Below are 21,288 nucleotides of genomic sequence, written 5' to 3'. Positions count from 1 at the left end.
CTATTTATATTGCGCCTATACACAATGTGTTTCAAAGCACTTCAAGGCAAAGGAGGGAACAAGGAAAAATAAAATGACATTCTTACAGGCCATGAACAGTAAGGATGTGAAATGAACTATCGTATTCGGCCTGACATTTCAGATCGTGCAGGAGCAGAGCTAAGACCTAGATAAGGAAGGGGGGTGGAGAGTGGGAAGGAGACACAGGTGACTACCGTACTAGGCCTGATGACATTTCAGATGGTGCTGGAAGGGGGAGGGAGGAAACAAAACAAGTAAGGGGAGGAGACAGACGAGGTTGCAATCCTACTAGGTCCAGGGACAATTTGATAGAGTAAGTGCATAAAAGAAAGTAAGGCGAGGAGGAGAGAACAGAGTAAGCAGTCATAAAGAGTGGAGAAGCAAGAGGGGAGAGCAAATAAAATTGCAGAAGTCAGCAGTAACACATAATGTTGCAAGCCAGGATATAAGATGAAGATGGGAACAGCATGATTCAGGGCCACCATGAGTACAAGATGCAAAGGAAGTCCAGCTTGAGAGTTGAGAAAGGGTGACACACCGTGAATCCATGAAGTCCATAAAAGTCAAATCCAGCATTGGCCACAAGACGGTGATGGTGAAACCAGAAAGTATCAGGATAGACTCCTGCAGAAGCTGGCTGGAGGGGGCAGTTGGTGGGGCGGAGCAGGGTAGAAGAATCCAGCAGAGCCGGCAACACGTGTGTGAGAAGACGTGGGGGCACAAGGGAACATAACAGGGGGACGAGAGGGGTTTGGGATGACCTGTGGGGGCAGAGGGAGTAAACACATGTTGGTGCTTACCTGCTGTCGGAGCAGTGGGTCGGGCCCTGCGTCCCCCTGGTCCAAACAGGAATTGCCCTTTTCTTCGTCAGCCCTTGATCTAAGAGCAGGAAGGAAGAGGCAGGGCTCAAAAGGTGGGGTGGTGCTTAGGCCAGGTGACCTAGATCCACTTCCACCGGCTCCCCATCTGCAAAGGAAAAGAGGCTGGGGGGCTCCTTAAGTAGAGAAAAAGAATGACAACTATGGTTTGTTTGGTTTTGGAGATTGTCCGCTTGCTAAATGTTGCTCTAAAACTCAGACGTTAACATTTAGATGGGTTTTCAAGCATAAGACAGCTAGGCAGCAGGATTTCTCTTCAGTCGCCTGTCGAACGGGATAGAGCCGACATGGTTAACCAAGTGTGAGGGGAGCATTTCGTAAACGTTTCGCTCATAACATTTAGAAAAAGAATGTCCATGCAATATATTAGTGAATAATAGATCAATCTGCTGTGCAGTTAATGGGTCTTGTGAATTGGGATTACATTAGCATGATGTGTATAGTCCAGTATCTAATGGTTAGTCCGGAGTATTACAAGATGCCCACTGCAAAGTGAAATATGAAGGTCTCTTAGGGAGAATTCTCATTTGTTCTAATTCCCTTCAACCTTGGAGACCCCCAGCACTGTTGTTGGACTTTAGGACTTTGAATTTTTATCCTAGAGTGAGACCTTTTTCTCACTCCATGTATTTTTATCTGATTTGGAATCTGTTTCCTTTGTTTTAGGAGTCTGACAAACTTCATGGGCATCTAATTTTTGTATGGTGACACACAGCACCATCAGTGCAGTGTCACAGAGAAGTCCTTTGTATTTCTCATAAGGTTGAACTACATTCTATTGGGTGTAGTACTGTTCCCAAGAGTCGTAAAGTGAAATTGACTTTACTTACCTGTTTTTCCTATGTAGGTCCAGTAGACCCCATCTTATGTAGAAGTGTTGGGTTATTAATTAGTGCCCCCTTTTCCTACTTGTGTAAAAAAAAAAAAGTTATCCTCATGACTTTTTATGGCTGGTGGCAGTGGTTTGATTTTCCTACCCTTGTGCGTTTCTACCGCAGGCTGACTCCTCAGTGTTGGGGAGAATTCTCAGAAATGTGCTAATTCCCTTCTACCTTGGAAACCCCCAGCTCTTTTTGCTGGACTTCAGGACTTTTTTTTAATTATTTTTTATTTTAATTTCTAACCTGGAGAGAGGACATTTTGCCCACTCTTGTATTTTTCTGTGATTTGGACTGTTTCTTTTGACTTTGGAGTCTGACAAACTCCATATGCATCATCTTTACATTGTTCCACACAGCACCTTCAGTGCAGTGGCGCAGGGAAGTCTTGGCTTTCCCAAAGGTTTAAATAACTTCTCTCGGTGAAACTACTGTTTCCAAGAGCAGTGAAGTGAAATTTACTTCACTTGCATTGTGTAACTTTCTGACCCAGCACACATTATCTTACCATAGGGTGCTGCAGGGGTTACTTAGTGTCCCCTTTGTCTAGTTTCTCACGTAACATTTGTGTTACTCTTTCTACAATTGTCATGTTACTTGGCATTTATATAGCGCCTTAGGTATAATTTGTATGACCTCAAAGCGCTGGTAGGTTGAACACCCTCATGACCAGTAGTTCAAGTCAGTAGATAGAATGTGGTATGGGGCGGGGCGCACCGGATATCTGTGCAGCTGGTGTGGTTGTTGCTTCATAGCGGTAGGTGTGATGCTTAGGAAATCGCTTGGATGTGTTCAGTCTGGAGGGTGTACACTCAGACTGAGGTCTGGCTGTGTTAGGCCAGAGGAGATGCCTAAAAGCTAGCCGGAATGTGCTCAGCTAGCTGTGTTTTATTAGTATGTGTTTGTGGGGTCATGTTAGTATGAGAACAGCTAGGCTGAATGTGTCATAACATAGCTGTGTTCTAGTTGAATGATGGTGTATAGGAGAAAGTAAGCGTAGAAGTGTGATATGGTGGTTTATCAGTGAAGCGCTAGTGGTCAGGCATGTGAACCGGATGGGGGGGGTATACATAGCGGGATATGTATATAAAGCGACAGGATGGATAGGGTAACATGGGGATACAGGTACAGTCTTCCACCCGTTCCATCCATTGTATCCCCTCCCCTCCCATCCACTCCATCCCCTCATTCATCCACTTCATCCGTTCCACTCAGTCTATTCGTTTTAGTTCCACTGCACTATCCGTTTTAGTCTTTCTATCTGTTCGATCGACTCTGTGCTCTTTTGTTTTCTTTGTTCCACGACCTTGGGTTTCTGTTTAGTGTGGTTATTTACTCTGGTTGTTCTAAGCTTCGATTATTTTTTTTTATTTTTTAGGCAAGCCACTTTTTTTAAGTGAAGAGCCATGTTTTCAGTAGTTTGCAGAATGACATGTAGTCTTCGGTGAGTCGAATGCGGGGTGGAAGGGAGTTCCACAGATTGGGGGCCAATGGCTGGTGGCAGTGGTTTACTTTTTTCTACTGTTGTGTGTTTCTACCACGGGCTGCAATTGCAGCTGCAGTAAAGCACCCATGGCTGCCCATTTTGTCGAAATGTCCCCGGCCTTCTTTTTTTGCCATTTGTTTCTCGGAAAAAGGTCCTTCTTGAGATTTACTCTGCGCGTCACACCAGGTTTGGTCCCTTTGTTCGTTTTGTCTTTGGTGGGATTCACTGGTGAAGCCCGCCGGTGGCTCCAGCGTGTCTGGCATGGCAGGAAGTGAGGGAGGTGCCTGAAACTCCCTGTGCTTAGTCTCCTTGGTTACAGGAATGCATCCAAGGGTGATGGGCTGGAGGGCTGTCCTCGGAGGGCAGCCACCCTGCTGTATGATTGACAGCTAGGCTGCAAATTAATGGGAGAAACCTGCATAAAAGGCAAGACTTTTTGCCTGGAAGGCAGTCGACCACTGGACGAAGGAATCTGAAGAAGAACTTGGAAGAGACACCTGCTGCAACTCCTGAACAGTTTTTCCCCTGTGAAGCCCTGCTGCAGTACTGAAACTCCAGATTCACCTCGACTAGAGAAGACCTGCAAAGGACAACTACGCCCCTTGTGTTGGGCAAAGTTTGCATGCAGATCCCTCTGAGACTACCACATAGAATTAGGACAACAGGTGTAAGCAAAACCAACCTTTTGGTATAAGTCTGTACCACAGTTTTTTGGTAGCGAGCTGAGCAGCCAGGCTCATCTCAAGGGTGAATGCGAGCAGTACAAGAAGTTGCACAGAGGTCTTTCAATCACAGTGGTTCAAGTAGACACTTATACTCGAGGTTTCTTGGTACTTAATTTATTAGTCAGTTAGAAAACATTCACTAGAAGGAGGCATTCAATATCACACAAATATACTACGTACTTTACACTATCGGGTTCTGAGGCATTTAAACTACTATGAAGTAGGAGCAAAATGGCTTAAGTTAATAAAATGAATACTAGTTACTCTAAGACAGTGCAAATAGGTTGAGTTCACCAGAGGAGTTGATTCAATGCAATAGGTAGGCCAAAGTCAATGGGCTAGAGTCTTGTATGAAAAAAAGTGCTGGTAGTTTAAACGGATAAGTCTTTGCCACGGTTCTCAGAAGTAGTTCATTGAAGGGTTCGTATGTCGGGTCACAATCTGACTAGGCCTGCAAGTTGCCGAAGTTGTATACACTTTCGCAGTGAGAGGTAAGTTCTCTCGGTCGGGTTTTCACAGTACCTTGTATTGAAGTTAAAAAAAAAAAAAGCAGCTGAAGACTTCTGTTCTTGGTAGTTCCTGCAGATCTCGCTGTTACTTAGCCTCAGTCGTGGGGACAAGAGGGAGGACGGTTTGGGGTGGACTCCTGCACTGCACTGGGACTGGTCACAAATCTGGTAGCTGTCTTAAAGCACACAAACTGGTATCCTTCTCCCTGGCTATTTGGTTTCCTGCAGCACTCTGAGGAAAATACAACCAGCTCAGAGAATGTTGTCCAGGTGGCTTACGAGTTGATTGGTCCCACCAACTCAAAGGTAGAAGTCGTCCTTGAAGGACTTCGCTGTTGAGATGAACTTGGTGATTCGGACCTGCAGCAGGGCTTCACCAGGCAAACCAACGGCCCAGGAGTTGCAGCAGCTGTCCTCTTCCAGCTCGTTTTCAGTTCTTTCGTTCCAGTGGTCGACTCTGCCTTCCAAGCCAAGAGACTCTCCTTTCATTCAGTTCTCTCCCATTCATTCCAGCCAGCGGCCACTCACCCAACAGAGTGGCTGTCCTTGCTGGACAGCCAGCCAATCACGCCAGAGTGCATTTGGGTCTCCTAGGAGACTAAGCACAGGCAGTTTCGGGCACCTCCCACACATCCTACCTACCCCAGACACTCTGGAGCCAGAGGCGGTTTTCCCTCCTGAAGCCCGCCAAAGGCAAATGAACAAAGCAACCAAACCTAGTTTGGCGCGCAGAGAAAAACTCTAGAAGGACTTTTCCACACAAAATGGCAAAAGAAGACTGGGGTCTGTTTTTAGCAACGATGGCTGGGCACCAACTTGAAAAACATGGCTCCCACAATTTAATGTTACCGGAGCTACGAATAGTTTGCGATCAGAAAAAATCATGGTAGTTTGTTGTAAAACCCCTGCCACCAGGCATTCTGAGAGGAAAGGGTAACATTTATCTGTTACAGGAGTAACTAGACATAGGGGATACTAAGTAACCCCTCTATCACTCTATTGTAAGATAGGGTGTGCTGGGTCTCGAAATGTACAGGGCTAAGTGAAGTCCATTTCACTCCACTGTTCTGGGAAACAGTAGTTGATCCCAGAGAAGGTATTTAAACCTTGGGAAATCTGAAAGACTTCCCTGTGTCACTGCACTGAAGGTGCTTTGTGACACAATTGTAAAAGATGCCTATGGAGTTGGTTAGACTCCATAATTCAAAAAGAAACAAACACAGAAAACACATTGATTTGAAAAGTTCAAAGTTTAGCAAAATAGCATAGGGCTCAAAGGTGGGAGGAATTGGCACATTAATAAGAATTCTCCCTAACAGCTTCCATCTCCAGGTGGCTCTCAGGCTGCATCATGCACTCATCCAATGGTTAGCAGGCCGCTGCCAAGCTGACCGAGAGCCCACACCGCCAGAGCCATCGCAGCTCTGGCGTTTCTCTCTAGCCCTGCGCAACCTCTGCAGGGCTGCTACAAGGTTCTACTGCATCGACGGGGATTCCAGGGAGGAGTCCCGAGCCAGCCAAGCAGTGTTATGCCACCTGTTTGAGATGAGTCTGTTCCAGAGGTGAGTTTATTGCTTTAGTTGAGCCTGTTTGCCTCCTGTGGTTGTGTATATGTACTGCTGTGTAATCGTTATTCATGAGCATGTGAAGGTTTAAGTTACTTACCTGTAACTATTGTTCTCCAGCATGGGTCTGGCATGGATTCACATGCAAACCCTCCCTCCTTCCCCTGTGTGGCTCTTTGTTCATACTGCCACTTTACATGCTCACCGAATCTGAAGATGGCCACCAGGGTTGGGTTTAGGAAGAGGACGGGCATGGGATGGGGGCAGTTTGACCCAGAGGAGAAATACAGTTTTAAAGTGAAACAGATTTTTCTTTTACCGAGGATTCCCAGCCTCTTTGCAGATGCATATCAGATTTTCTCAATGGATACCTTGTGTTAAGGACTTTTTTCGCGATATAGGCACCATTATTGGCTTTGCGCATGTCACGATTGCCAGTGTCCAACATATAGGCGGAATAGGGGCGGAAGTTCCGGTAGAGTTACTTGGCTCCCCCTCTACACCCAAGTCCAGCAAAAGAGCTGGGTGTCTCTAAGGTTAAAGGGAATTGCCACAGAAATGAAAATTCTCACTAACGATGCCAGACCCATGCTGGAGAACAATAGTAACTTAAACCTTACTGTACGTGTGCTAAATGGACAAGCTGGAGGCCGCAGTGACTTTTAAAAATATTTTGGTGCATTTCATTTTAGCCTTACTGGGTTTACCGCGTTTGTCTCCTTACTGTGTTTAATGGTCAAACATGGCCATGCAACAAGGTTTTCCGCTTTTCCTTTGGCCATCTTGTCTTTTGGGATTCTTCCTGGCGCTTGAGGTCAGGAAAATCCTTATATGGAATTCCCAGTGCCCAGGAAACCAGAGGCTTGTTAGGCAAAGTTTGTATGCAGTATTCTCTGGGAACACTACAAACAACTATGACTACAGGTATAGGCAACCCAACCTTTGGTATAAGCTTGTACTACACAGTTTTGGTAGCGTGTTGAGCAGCCAGGCTTAACTCAAGAAGGGAAATGTGAGCTATAGTGGAGTTGCACAAAGATTCACAGTTACAGATATTCAAATAAACTCTTTACACTCCAGGTTTCTTGCATAAACAATATATTTATCAGTCAGTTATAAAGCCTTCAGAAGGGAGCAATAGAATAGTAACACAAATATACTTCAGTACTGTACACTTTGAGTTTCTGGCTCAGACCAGGCCCTTTTGGGATGGCCCACAGACACAACCTACACCAACAGGTGACTTCAGTAACGAGGGTACTGGGGACATTAATACCTTACTGTTGGCATGCAGAATACTCTTTAAAAAGTAAAAAAAAAAGACAAAAGTTATTAGAACACAAGAATTAGAAATAGTCATAAGCAGGGCGAATACTTTCAGATAGCTCTGAGAAGAGTCATTCAATTCAATAGGCTAAGCCAAAGTCAATAGGCCAAAGTCTTTGTATAGGATACAGCACTTCAGGTAAGTAAATAGAAAAGTCTTTGCACATGTTCTTAGGAGTCTTTGATAAAAAGAAGAACCCATCCTAGGGCCACACGCTGATTAGATTTATGTTACAGAAGTTATAAGCACTTCCACAGTAAGAGGTAAGTTCTCTTAGGCTAGTTTTTACAGTACCTTAGTAAAGAAGAAAAAAAGATGCAGCCGACGACCTTCTGTTCCTGTACAGCTCTGCGGATCCCGTTGTTCCTGGGCCTCAGTCATGGGGACAAGAGGGAGGACGTTGGGACTCCTGCACTGTATTGGCACCGTCCAAGCTGGCAACCAGCAAACTTTAGTTTCAGTGGTTGTTTCACATTTCAGCTCCTTGTACAGAAAATGGCAATAAGCGCGGTTCCTGGCTGTCAAGGTGGACTTTCCTCACATCTGAAGTCCCGCACTCGACTAAGGGGTGGGGGGGGGGCAGGCATGGTCAGTCCTGCCTTGTAGGAGTCCAAAGCTTTAGGCCGGATTACAAGCAACACACACAATCTGGTGTCCCTCTCCCTGGTTCTAAGGTTTCCTGCAGCAACTCTGAGGAAATTCAACCAGCTCCAAGATGGCTGTCCAGGTGGCTCACTTGGGAGTTGATTGCTCCTACAACTCAAAGGGAGAAGTCCTTTGCAGGGCTTCTGTCGATGCGAACTTGGCGATTCGGACCTGCATCAGGGCTTCACTGTGCAAACCAACAGTCCAGGAGTTGCAGCAGCCGTCCTCTTCAAGCTCCTCTTCAGTTCCTTCGTCCAATAGTCGATTCTGCCTTCCAAGCCAAGAGACTTACCTTTTGTTCAGTTCTCTCCCATTCATTCCAGCCTAGCTGCCTCTCACCCATCAGGGTGGCTGTCCTTGACGGACAGTTAGCCAGCCAATCACTGCAGAGTGCATTTGGGTCTCCTAGGAGACAAAGTACAGGGAGTTTCGGGCAGGCGAATGAACAAAAACTCGAAAGATCTTTCCAAAAAGAAGACCGGGAACCGTTTTAACAAAGGAGGCTCAGGCGCAATCTTGAAAAACATGGCTCCCTCGATTTAACGGTACCGGAGCTGCTAACAGTTCGCGGTCGGGCTAATTCATGGTAGTTCATTGTAAAACCACTGCCACCAGCCAAGGAAAGGGTAACATGTGACTGTTACATGAGTAGCTAGACATAGGGGATACTAAGTAACCCCTCTAGCACTTTATTGTAAGATGGGGTGTGCTGGGTCTAGAAATTTACAGGACCAAGTGAAGTCAATTTCACTCCACTGTTCTGGGAAACATTAGTTGATCCCAGAGAAGGTATTTAAACCTTGGGAAATCTGAAAGACTTCTTTGTGGCACTGCACTGATGGTGCTTTGTGACACAATTGTAAAAGATGATGCCTATGGAGTTTGTTAGACTCCATAGCCAAAAAGACGCACAGAGGTAAGATTCACAAAATATGAGTGAGTGGGGGAAAAAGGCTCACTCTCTTTCCAGGTAAAACAATCAAGTCCTCAAAATTCAGCAGTTGTTGGGGTCTCTAAGGTAGAGGGAATTAGCACATTTTTGAGAATTTTCCCTAACAAGGCTTTTTGTGGGCTACTGGTGGGCTATGTGTTTGCTGCCAGGAACTGTTTGGTCCCAATCCACAAACTGGCACCACCGCGTCCGAGTGGTGTGCATGAGTTTTGCCGCTAGTGGTCCTGATTGGACCACTGCTGTGCTGTGTGTGGAGCAGATCGGTCATTGGCTAGTGGGGGCTACCGCTCTTACTTGGCTTCTAGGATAAGCAGAGGACCCCTGTACTCTTTCTAGAGAGAGCCTGAAGCCAAGACTCTTGTCCAGCTACAGGACTTGCAAGGAGACCGTGGACCCGTCGGAAGGAGGCTTGGCAACAACTTCTGCTGCTGCCCTGTGGAAGATCTCCAGCCATCCTGCAAAGGAGCTGCGACCCTTGGAGTGGAGGGACCATCCATTCTCTAGGTCAGCTCGCAGTCCGACAAAGAGCCTTCGGAAGTGCCCCAGGACCGCCCTGTGGCTGACCAGCTCTGAGTTTGGACTACAGTGCTGTAGACATAGCCATTCCAACTTGAGGTCTGGAACTTGGAGGATCATCCGCTTGTTTAACAAGACTTACCCCTGTGAAATTTCATGGTCCTAGCAAGGGGACCAGAGTTGGAGTCTGACCGCGGCAAGTAAATTCCATTGCGTCACCGTGCATTGGTGGCTGTCGTCTGAAATTGCTTACTTGCGTCCATTCCTTTCCTGAGAGGGGCCCTGCATTGAGTTTTGCTGCATTCTGTAACAGAGTCCTTGCACGCGCACTAGACACCACCCGGAGAGCTACCCGAACCGGCAACCCCTTGGGATCAAGGGCTGAGGCTTACGGCAGGAAAAGCAACTTTGGACCTTCTTCATCCACCCTGCCAAGTCTGCTGAATAATCGGAGTACGGGAGATGAGCGATACTTACCTTCACCCCTAACGCAACTTTAAAAGTTTGATACCTTTCATGAAATCTTTATAACTTTGTCTTCACCGTTGCTTGTTCACACAAGCACTCTGAAAGTTGTGAAAAATCTTCATTAATTTGTCACTTTTAGGCAGAATTCTCATTTGTGTTAAATCCCTTCTACCTTGGAGACCCCGAGCTCTTTTGCTGGACTTTAGGACTTTTATTTTCATCCCGGCAAGAGAGGCCTTTTTCTCCACTCTCCCATGTATTATCTGATTTTGACTCAGTTTCTTTTGGTTTTGGAGTCTGACAAACTCCATAGGCATCACCTTTTTTGCAGTGACACAGCACCCTCAGTGCAGTGTCACTGAAGTCCTTTGGATTTCTCTTAAGGTTTAAATACCTTCCCTTGAATAAACTACTGTTTCCAAGAGTAGTAAAGTTAAATTGACTTTGCTTACCTTTTTCTCTTTGTAGACCCAGCGCACACCATCTTACATGGAGTGCTGGAGGGGTTACTTAATATCCCCTTTGTCTACCTTCTCATGTAACATTTGTATGTTACCCTGTCTACAATTAATGGCTGGCAGTGGTTTAATTTTCCTAACATTGTGCTTGTTTTACCGCAGGCTGAATCCTCAGCTGCAGTATTGCACCCATGCATGCCCATTTTGTCAAAATGGCCCCAGGTTTTTTTCTGCCACTTCTTGTTTGTAAGGTCCTTCTTGAGATTTACTCTGCGTGCCAAACCAGATTGGTCCCTTTGGTGCCTTTATTAGTTTTCTTTGGCCAGATTCACTGGTGAAGCCCACCTCTGGCTCCAGCATGTCTGGCAGGGCAGGAAGCGAGGGAGGTTCCCGAAAACTACCTGTGCTTTGTCTCCTTGGTTACAGGAATGTACCCGAAGGTGATTGGCTGGCTGTCTTTGGAGGACAGCCACCCTACTGTGTGAGTGACAGCTAAGCTGTGAATGAATGGGTGAAACTTGCATAAAAGGCAAGGTATTTTGCAAGGAAGGCCGAGTCGACCACTGGACAAAGGAACCGAAGAAGAAACTGGAAGAGAAGCTTGCTGCACCCTCCAGGACCGTTGGTTTTCCTGGTGAAGCCCTGCTGCAGTGCTGAAGGTCCAAATTACGAATAGACTGGCGAAGGCCAGAAAGACGGCTTCTTCTCTTGGGTGGGTGGGACCAACTGACCCCCAGGACGAACTTGACTCAAACCCCTCTCCTTGCTGGCTGTATTTCTTCGCTGCTGCTGGAACCGAGTGCCAGGGGACAGGAACACCAGAATCGAGTGCACCGTTTTTAAGCCGGACCCGCATTAGTGAAGTACAGCCAGCTCCGATAGGATGTCCAAACAAGTTCACTTTGGAGTTGATTGGTCCCACCAACTCAAGGGGAGAAGTCGTCCTTGCAGGGCTCCTCTAGTTGAGGCAAATTCGGAGCTTCAGCACAGCAGCAGGGCTACACCGGGCAAACCAACAGTCCAGGAGTTGCAGCAGACGTCTCTTCCAAGTTATTCTTTGGATTCCTTCGTCCAATGGTCGACTCTGCCTTCCAAGCCAAAAAGCCTTGCCTTTTATGCAGGTTTCTCCCATTCATTCCAGCCTAGCTGTCCATCACACAACAGGGTGGCTGTCCTTGCCGGACAGCCAGCAGGCCAATCATCTTCGGGTGCATTCCTGTAACCAAGGGGATTAAGCACAGGGAGTTTCAAGCACCTCCCTACTTCCTGCCCTTGCCAGACATACTGAGCCAGAGGCACGCTGATTAGGCACGCAGAGTAAATCTCAAGAAGGACATTTCCAACCAAAAATTGCGAGGAAAAAGACCACAACCATTTTGACAATATGTCCGCCCATGGGTGCTTCACTGCTGCTGCTGCTGCAATTGCAGCCCGCGGTAGAAACACACAATGGTAGGAAAAAGTAAACCATTGTCGGCAGCTATTAATTGTAGAAAGGGTAACATGTTACATGAGGACCTAGACAAATGGGATACTAAGTAACCTCGCCAGCAACCTTTTGTAAGATAGTGTGCTGGGTCTAGAAAGTTGCAAATGTAAGTTAAGTCAATTTCAATTCACTGCTCTTGGATACAGTAGTTTAACCCAGAGAAGGTATTAAAACCATCTAGAAAATCTAAGACTTCCCTGTGTCACTGCACTGAATATGCTGTCACAATGTAAAGGTGATGCCTATGGAGTTTGTCAGACTCCAAAGTCCACATCACAGAAACATACATGAGCGTGTGGGGAAAAAGGTCTCTCAAAAAGAGCTGCGGGTCTCTAAGGTAGAAGGGAATTAACGCATTTTTGAGAATTCTCATTAACACCACCCTGTTAGCCTCTCCCGTGTGATTTGGTGGTGATCCGCAGACATTTAAGTCCTTCCTAATGCAAGGTGAGTTGCATTTCTTGTGTGGGCTGGAATTTTTCCCTACACAGGCTACTAAGGTAGCATTTTTTTTTTTGCTTTTTTAATTTGAGGGGCAGCCGTCTGGTTTTTGGACTGACTTCTGCTGCTGCCCTGTGGAAGATCTCCAGCCATCCTGCAAAGGAGCTGCGACCCTTGGAGTGGAGGGACCATTGGTGAACAGCCAACCTAGTTTAGTGACGTCTAGGGGAGATTTGCTAAATAAAGTCTACCTGCAGGTGAGAGACATAGTTATCCCTTGGTATTGAGAATCCTCGCACTTTCTTCACTTGGATCCTCTGCTCAGGTGGCCTGGGCACGGCCATCGCCTTCAGACTCTGGGGGTGGATGCGTGCGGGAGGGTCACCAGAGTAGGGTATCCCTGGGGTAGAAAAAGGATGCCCAAGGGTGAGACATGGTTTTCTCTTCCTCTGTCCAGATATCCATCACCTTACTCTCCCTCAGCCTTAGCACACAATCCTTTGCTTCCTGGCGGTAATATCCCAGACATGTTATTCCTATCAGACACAACTCCTGCAATCCCCATTTCTCATGTACTTGTCTCAGTACTGAGATGAAAGAGAATAATGAGGATTTAACATAGGAATAACAAGGAATCCACCATATTGTCACTCCGAGACCAGGCAGAGTCAGTCAGGGCTGGGCAATTGCTCACACCTGACTTAAATTAACACACTTTCATTATAAAATGTGGAACACAGACACACTGAGAAAGGCTGGGTGCCAGAGAGAATGTTTCTTCCATGGCTATAGCGTTCCAGGGAACATGAAGGGAGAGGCCATGTGGCTGTTTGAGAAAGCAGAAACTCGAGAGAAGACCAGACAGGAGTTCCCTGTGATAGCAAAGCTGTAAGAGTTGAAAGGAGAAAGCTTTGTGAAAGAGAAACAAGCTTCTGTTGGAAGCCCAAGGTTGCCCTGGTTCCCACCCGGATAACGGCTGTGTTGGGGAGGAAAGGAATGCTGTGCAGGGACTGGCAATGTTCCCTCGAATTATTTTTCCCTATGTGCGGAAATGATTAGCCTTTGTGCACTCATTATTTTCCATGTGCACAACTGAATAGTAAGCCACTTTGTGTGCATGCATAGTTAGTGAGATACCATCTCCCAAACCAGCAGCTTTAGAAGAGCTTGAATATAGTAAGTTGGAACATGCGGTGTTCCAGTACTTTCAAAGCCAGGGTTATGCAGGATTATTTGTTTGATTTGAGCGATATAATTATTTCTGATGTTTGTTAATCTGTTTAGAATCACATGCTGTGCATAGTCCGACATCCAGTGGTCACTGCGGAGTATTGCATTTTGTTTTTCGTAGTCGAAAAGGGGACGTCGACAAGGCGTGTCTGTAACACTATCCCTATAGTGACGACATGCGTTGTACCCACAATCCCTCACGCGTCGAGGTCCCTCAGATTGTTTTTTTCCGCCCAGTTATTGGTCGCCTCTATGCGGAGCTCCTCGAGAGACATTGCAAAATCATTTCTTCGACCCTTGGTCGTTTATTATTATCTAACACATAGATCCCTCCCTCGAAGAAGCTGCAAGCTGTTTCTCCGCCGAGCAAGATCTTCGACGGAAGGACGAGCGGAGGAGATCCATCGCCGAACACGTGGCCTGGCCTCGCCGGCCTTACACAGTAGGGAGAGTGGGGTTGTGTGATCTTTTCTTTTCACTCCGAGAATGCCTTTCTCTTCCCCTCCCTCTCTTTCGAGGTCGTAATCACACTTCTTGCCCTCAGCTATGGAGAGGACGCCCTTTAGGTTTTGCCCACTTTGCAAAGGCAAATATACCTGGAAGGACAAGCACAAACGGTGCAACCGTTGCTTGCCCCTCGATCACAAGGATGACGGCTGAGCGGTAAGTTACTTAAGCCCAAAACGATAAAGGACCGCAGGGTCAAAAGGTGGGCGGCCTACGCCATGTCTAGGTCCGATTCCTTGCCCGCTGCCGCCGCAGCCGAATGTGACGAGGACAGTGATTACACGGCCTCCGTAACAGAGGTTGTAGACCTCTCGAGGGAGCGTTCTCGCTCCTCTTCGTCTGTCCCTGGCCCCGACAAGCCCGGCTCACGCCCATCTTATGGGGATGAACACCCCGGCGACGAGGACGCACAAGAAATCTCATAAACACATACCCCACGGCACGCATTCGTCGAAGACGAAGGCAGCCATAGTGCCAACGGAGGCGCCGTGCCCACCGGTGTCTTCCGCCGACCGGAAGGGTCGCCAGCCCTCCCGCTCCCGCGACAGGGCACTCTGGAAATAAGGGCGCTAACCCCTAACCCTCAGGCGACGACACGCCTTGTAAGAGTGTGCACGTTGCCAGTAAAGACTCAACGGTACCTAGCACGACGGCAAGGATCCCTCGGCAGACAGAATGATCGCCGAAAGCCTCGCGCGTATATCTTCTAAGGACGGCCAGAGACGGACGACAAGTGACATGCCGAAAACCGCGCACAAGGCCAAAGAAACACTGAAGGTGCCGGAAAGTAGGCTGGGACAGCTCCCACCGTCGACGGAAAGCCCTTGCCTGCCAGAGCACTTCTCAGAAGGCAAAGGCACCTTATCTTCGACGCTATGGGACAGATCTAAACAAATACAAGGAGAAGAAACTCCTTTTTCACTCCCAGACCGCTCTGGCCTACCTCAGTGGACCTTAGAGAAGTTCCAGTCCTGTATGGACAAGTTAGACAGATTCATGGCCATTCCAGAAAATAGGACACCTAAAAGACCTAGGGAGGTACTCCTAGAAAGTCCAAGGGCTAAATACCCGAAGTTGTTCTATAACCCCTTTCAGGAGGACATGAACTCTTACGACCTCACCGAAGAGGACACTCACTTCCAGGAAGGAGAGGAGTTCATTAATGATGAAAACCAACAAGAGGGAGAAGGCTTCCATGAGAACACTAACCTAAGTGAGGAAGCGTACGAAGAAGACCCAGGCGAGGGTGACCCAAATCCCTGGCAGTCACCATCATGGTCTACAGAGCCAGACATTAGACATCAGGTCTCCTCAGACCACACCAGTTAGCAACCCTTTGCCTGTTGACGATCAGCCCACCTTTAACGCGCTGCTGCGGAAGGCAGCAGCACATTTTGAGGTTGAAACTGGGGAGGTCACCCCAGACACTGACTTTGTGGAAAGGATTATCAAAGAAAAACCCCCCACCAGCCAAACAATTCCAATACTCGCCTCTGTTAAGAGACGAATCAACCCTTCACTGGCCACCCCTGCACTAGTAAGAGGGGTTAATCCAAGAATCGAAAAATTGTTCTCTACCCACTATATATTAAGGGTCACTCAATCCCGGACTCCTTAGTGGTGACTAACACTAGGAAAAGTGCTGGGGTTCCACTGTCTACCAGCGAGGCACCCCCGGATAAAGAGGGGGGGAAAAGCTTTATGCCCTAGCCAAAAGAATTACCTCCTCGGCAGCGTTCTCAACTAGAATTGCCAATAATGACACATTGCTGGCAAGCTACGCTGATGCGCACTGGGGAAAGCTTAAGCAGGACATCGAGGAAGTCCCTGAACCCCTAAAAACTAGATTGCTGGCTACAGTTAATGAAGGGTCTCTGGTCAACCAATGCATCGTTAAGAATACCCTGGATGCAGCGGAAACAGCTGGCCGCTCTTTGGTATAGGGAATTCTGCAGAAGCGCCACGTCTGGCTTCGCAATTCCGGGTTTAAGGCGGAAACGCAAGCGGCGCTCATTAACAAGCCTATTGAAGAGTCTAACATCTTTGGAAAGGCAGTGGACGACGCACTGGAAAATGCGAAAAAAGAATTTGATACCATAAAGACCTTGGACCAAATCTCAAAGCCCCCTAACAGGCGGGGATTTGGCAACAAGCGTTCTTTTCGTGGCCAACGCCAGCAACAGAATCAACAACTTCAATATTCTGCCAACAACAACCAAAGTAATAGTGGCCAGTACAATCAGAGAGGTCAACGCCGTGGCAAGGGAAGAGGCCGGGGTTCCACCCCTAGAGGTTCCCAAGCCACCAACACCACCAAGTGACGCGAAGATTCGGGTCCCCTCCCATGCATCGCCGGTCGGGGCCGGTTAACATCCTTCCAGCATGGGAGGGAATAACATCAGACCGCTGGGTACTATCCACCGTAGCCCGTTGCTACTGTATAGAGTTCAACAGTTCCCCCAACATACAGACCCCCGAGAAGACGACGCATGACACCAGAACACCTCGCCATCCTTCTCCAAGAAGTGGACCAGCTACTGGAAAAAGGAGCTATAGAGGTCATGCCTCTATCTCAGGTAACGGAAGGTATTTATTCGGTGTATATCCTTGTACCCAAAAAGGATCTAACCATGCACCCTGTATTAGATATGCGCCCAGCGAACAAGTTTGTCAAACCCCAAAAGTTTCGTATGGTGGCCTTACAGGAAGTGATCCCACTGCTATCACAGGGATATTACATGACAACACTGGACATGAAAGATGCATACTTTCATATTTTAATGTTGCCAGCGCACAGAAAATACCTCAGGTTTATGATAGAGGGCAAACACTACCAGTTCAGAGTGCTACCCTTCGGCATAGCATCTGCACCAAGGGTATTCACGAAAGTACTGGCAGTGGCAACGGCCCACCTGCGCAGGTTATCCATCCCAGTATACCCTTACCTCGACGACTGGCTCATAACAGGGGATTCTTACGAGACCTGCTTCTCAAACCCCCAAAAGACTGTAGACCTTTTGTTCCAACTGGGCTTCTCCATCAACGAGAAGAAGTCCAGCTTAGACCGGAGCCAAGTCAAACAATTCCTAGGGGCTCTAATTCGAACAAATGACGGCCTCGTCTTCCCCTCCAACGAGAGGGTCCAAAACATGCTGTTTCAGATCCCCCAATATGTGGCGGGTCGGGAGGTGACGGTGCGCAAAGCGATGTGCTTGCTAGGAATGATGGCGTCATGTATTTATTTGGTACCTCACGCGCGCCTGCGCCCAATGCAAGAGTGGCTCAACAGCCAGTGGTGTCAGGCCAGCGGACAATGGGATGATCTAGTGGTGGTCTCGCAGGCCTTAGTTCTCTCGATACGGTGGTGGACAAAGGAAAACCTGGTAAGAGGGGAAACCCTTTGCCACACCCGCAGTGGAAGCCACTCTAACCAGACACATCCCTCACAGGATGGGGGGGGCTCACCTATCCCATCAGACTGCTCACGGAGTGTGGACTCCGAGTGCAGCATCCAAGCACATAAACCTACTGGAGTTACTGGCCGTGTTCAAGGCACTAAAAGCCTTCCAGGAACACCTACAAGGAAAGACAGTGATGGTCCTTACGGACAGCACCAAAGCCATGTACTACCTCAACAAACAAGGGGGCACCCACTCTCCAGGACTGTCCAAGCTGGCCCGAAATATATGGAAGTGGGCTCTCAGACACATGTTCCTACTGTCGCAACATGTACCAGGGGAACTCAATCTACTAGCAGACGAACTCCGCAGAGACTTCCCTCTGCCCTCAGAGTACGAATGGCAGTTGCACGAAGACATTGTCTTCGTCTTCACACAATGTGGATTCCCAGAAATAGAACTGTTCGCAACTCTGGAGAACTCACAATGCCAAGATTACGCCTCCAGGTACCCCCAGAACCAATCCAAGGGGAACGTTCTATCGATTCCATGGTCAGGGAAACTTGCTTACGCCTTTCCCCCGACTCCCCCTTCTCAACAAGATTGTGCACAAGATGCACCAGGAACAAGTTACCATGATACTAGTGGCCCCTATGGGGATCCGGCAGCCATGGTTCGCTCACCTGATGGAGATGTCCCTATCCCTCCCAGTGAAACTTCCCTACCCGCACAACATGCTGTCACAGGACAAGGGCAGGACACTGCATCCATGCCCTCAGACCATGAACTTAGCAGCCTGGCTCCTGTGATCATAGAATTTGGACACTTACAACTCCCGCAGAGATGCATGGACAGCCTCAGGGAGGCTAGAAAGCCTAACACTCGTCACTGTTATTCTAGCAAATGCAAGAGATTTGTCATCTGGTGTAGTGGAAGAAGCATCGACCCAGTTGACTGCTCCCCCACGCACATTGTCCTGTACCTGACCCATTTACTGGACTCGGGTCTAGTGTCCAATTCCATTAAAGTCCACCTAGCGGCACTTTCTGCATACACCACTTCCCAGCTTAATGTGTTGTGGTGGAAAGTCCCAGTTATCAAAGCCTTCATGGAGGGAGTAAAGAGAATACACCCTCTGATAGCAAACCCAGCTCCCGGCTGGGACCTGTATGTGGTACTTACCAGACTCATGGGCTCACCCTTTGAACCCATGCACAAAGCAACTCTCAAAGACCTCACTCTTAAGACCGCTTTCCTAATAGCTATCACCTCCATTAGGAGAGTAAGTGAACTACATGCTCTTTCTGTTTTAGACCCCTTTGTAGCAGTTCACAAAGATAAAGTGGTTCTACGCACGCACCCAAGGTTTGCACCAAAATTAATCTCAAAATTCCATGTAAACCAGTCAATGAAACTACCAACCTTCTTTCAAAACCCTTCCAATTCGGGAGAAAAGTCTGCATACACTTGATGTGCGCAGAGCTGTCATGTTCTACATGGAAAGAACCAGACCACTGAGAAAGACTAATCAGTTCTTTGTCTCGGTGGCAGCAGGAAGAGAAGGAGATGCAGTTTCAAAATCCACTATATCTAGATGGATTGTTCAATGCATCACTCTGTTTCTCTCTTGCTAAGAGAGAACTACCCTTCAAGCCAAGAGCACATTCTACTTGAGGCACTGGGGCATCCATAGCATTCATTGCAAATGTTCCCCTTGAGTCCATCTGCAAAGCGGCAACCTGGAGTTCTGTGCACACCTTTACAAAACACTACTGTCTAGATGCACACTCTAGATCTGACTGCCAGGTGGGACAGGCAGTATTAAGACATCTTTTCTCTACTGTTCCTTCTCATACCCCACCGCCAACTCCGGGTACTGCTCGCTAGTCTATGCACAGCATGTGATTCTAAGCAGATTAACAAACATCAGAAGACAATGCATTACTTACCGTAAAAGCATTTCTGATGGTTGTAGCTGCTTAGATTCACATGCGCCCACCCTTCCTCCCTGCTCGCATGGAAGGAACATAGACACCTTTCTACATCTCTCTTTTCTGTACTCACTCGCGTATAGAAGGCTCCCTCAGGGCAGAAAAAATACAAACAGAGGGACCTCGACACGTGAGGGATTGTGGGTACAACGCACGTCACTTTAGGGATAGTGTTACAGACACGCCTTGTCGACGTCCCCTTTTCGACTACGAAAAACAAAATGCAATACTCCGCAGTGACCACTGGATGTCGGACTATGCACAGCATGTGAATCTAAGCAGATACAAGCACCAGAAATATGATTTACGGTGAGTAATGTATTCCATATCCTCCCTGAACATGCTAGTTTAGCATCTCTTCTTGACACATACTAACGAGTACGACACATACTCTGTGCACATGGTAAAGGCACATCTCCTTTCAGCATTTTCAGAGATGTGCTGTTGGCATTTGAAGAGCAATTTTTTGTCATTTGCATGTGTAAATTGCACCTTTACACCATGCATATGCTAATGGCAGACATTGTTTTCACGTATTGATAGAATACGTTCTGTTTAGCAAGCCTGATATTTGCACACGTTGACGGGACATATCTCTACCCATAGCTCTACCTAAAATCTTTTGTCAGCACATGCTATCTCTTGTCTGCTAATGGTGCATCTTCTCTGCGCACATACTAGTGGGACAGCTCTGTACATCCATGTTAACTACGCGCATGTGCACAGAGATGTGCATGTTTACATCACACCATCTCTCCGCAGATGCTAATGGGACATACCCTCTCTGCACATGCTAACTACACATCCCAACTGCACATCCTGTGCAGCGACGGAATGTGCAGTTGTACAATGTCCAACAGTGCTCCCCTGTCATTTTGCTCGGATTTGCTGTAATAAATCAAGTACCATTCGAAATGGGATAACTGTTACCACAGTGCTTAAAAGCTGAAGGAATTTGGCTAAAAGTTCTATGTAATAACACATACTCCCTTTCCACATGTTATTGGCATAGCCTCCATACAAATGCAGCAGCACATTTCCTCTCTGCACATTTTAACTGAGCATCATTTTTCTGCATGTGGAAGTGGCGCATGGCCTCCCTGCATGTGCTATTGGCAAGGATATTCAGTTCAGGCTAATGGAACCGTTCATCCCTGCATGGGGTAATGGCCCATGCCTAATGGTATAGCCCAACAGCAAGCGCACGTCATACTACAGCCAGCATAAGTTTATAAATTATACATTACAGAGCAGGTTTGCAACGGGCCGTGGTGCAGCAAGTAAAGGAATAATTGCAGATGTGTCGGCTCCCGCCCCTTTATTTCAGCACTTTGAGGGGTGGGGTGGCTGGTGGCTTGTGAGAGTAAGCCGACCTTTCTGACCTCCCTCCCATGCAGTGGCACAACAAAACCTACATTTCGCGGGGCGAAAGGGGGCTGGGGGAATTAAGTTGTGATGGGAGGGGCCACTTCAGAAAATGGGCAGGGCAAACTTGGAGGCTCTGCCCCCACTGTTCTATCCACCTCACCCCATGGTCTGGTGTGGGGACCAACTACTAAATAGTATATTTTAAAGTGCAATATGCAGAGAGGTGATGGAAGACTTTCTTGAACGTAAAAGCTTTAAAGTTTTACTGCATTTGTTCAATTACATTTTTTCTGAGCAAACACAGTGCAATGTCAAGCGCGCACATCCAGGGGTGCACCTAGGCTAAAATTTAGGCAGGGGGCTAATTCTTCAAATGTTGGGAATGGCACGAACTTCAGAGACTGTGGAGGAATGGCAAACATACTTGTGTAGGGGC

The 21,288-nt window shown here is 47.5% G+C and overlaps 1 protein-coding gene across 4 annotated transcripts in view; it reads left to right on the top strand.

Moving 5' to 3' along the window:
• Positions 1-21,288, top strand: part of RSRC2 (arginine and serine rich coiled-coil 2) — a 373,088-nt gene that overhangs the window by 165,356 nt on the left and 186,444 nt on the right. The gene's annotated exons all lie outside the window — the stretch shown is intronic.

Source organism: Ambystoma mexicanum, chromosome 10, assembly GCF_040938575.1.
Source record: "Ambystoma mexicanum isolate Mex_15411 chromosome 10, UKY_AmexF1_1, whole genome shotgun sequence".
Lineage (NCBI taxonomy): Eukaryota > Metazoa > Chordata > Amphibia > Caudata > Ambystomatidae > Ambystoma > Ambystoma mexicanum.
Note: the sequence above shows the minus strand (reverse complement) of the source record. Positions and strands in the feature narration are given on the sequence as shown.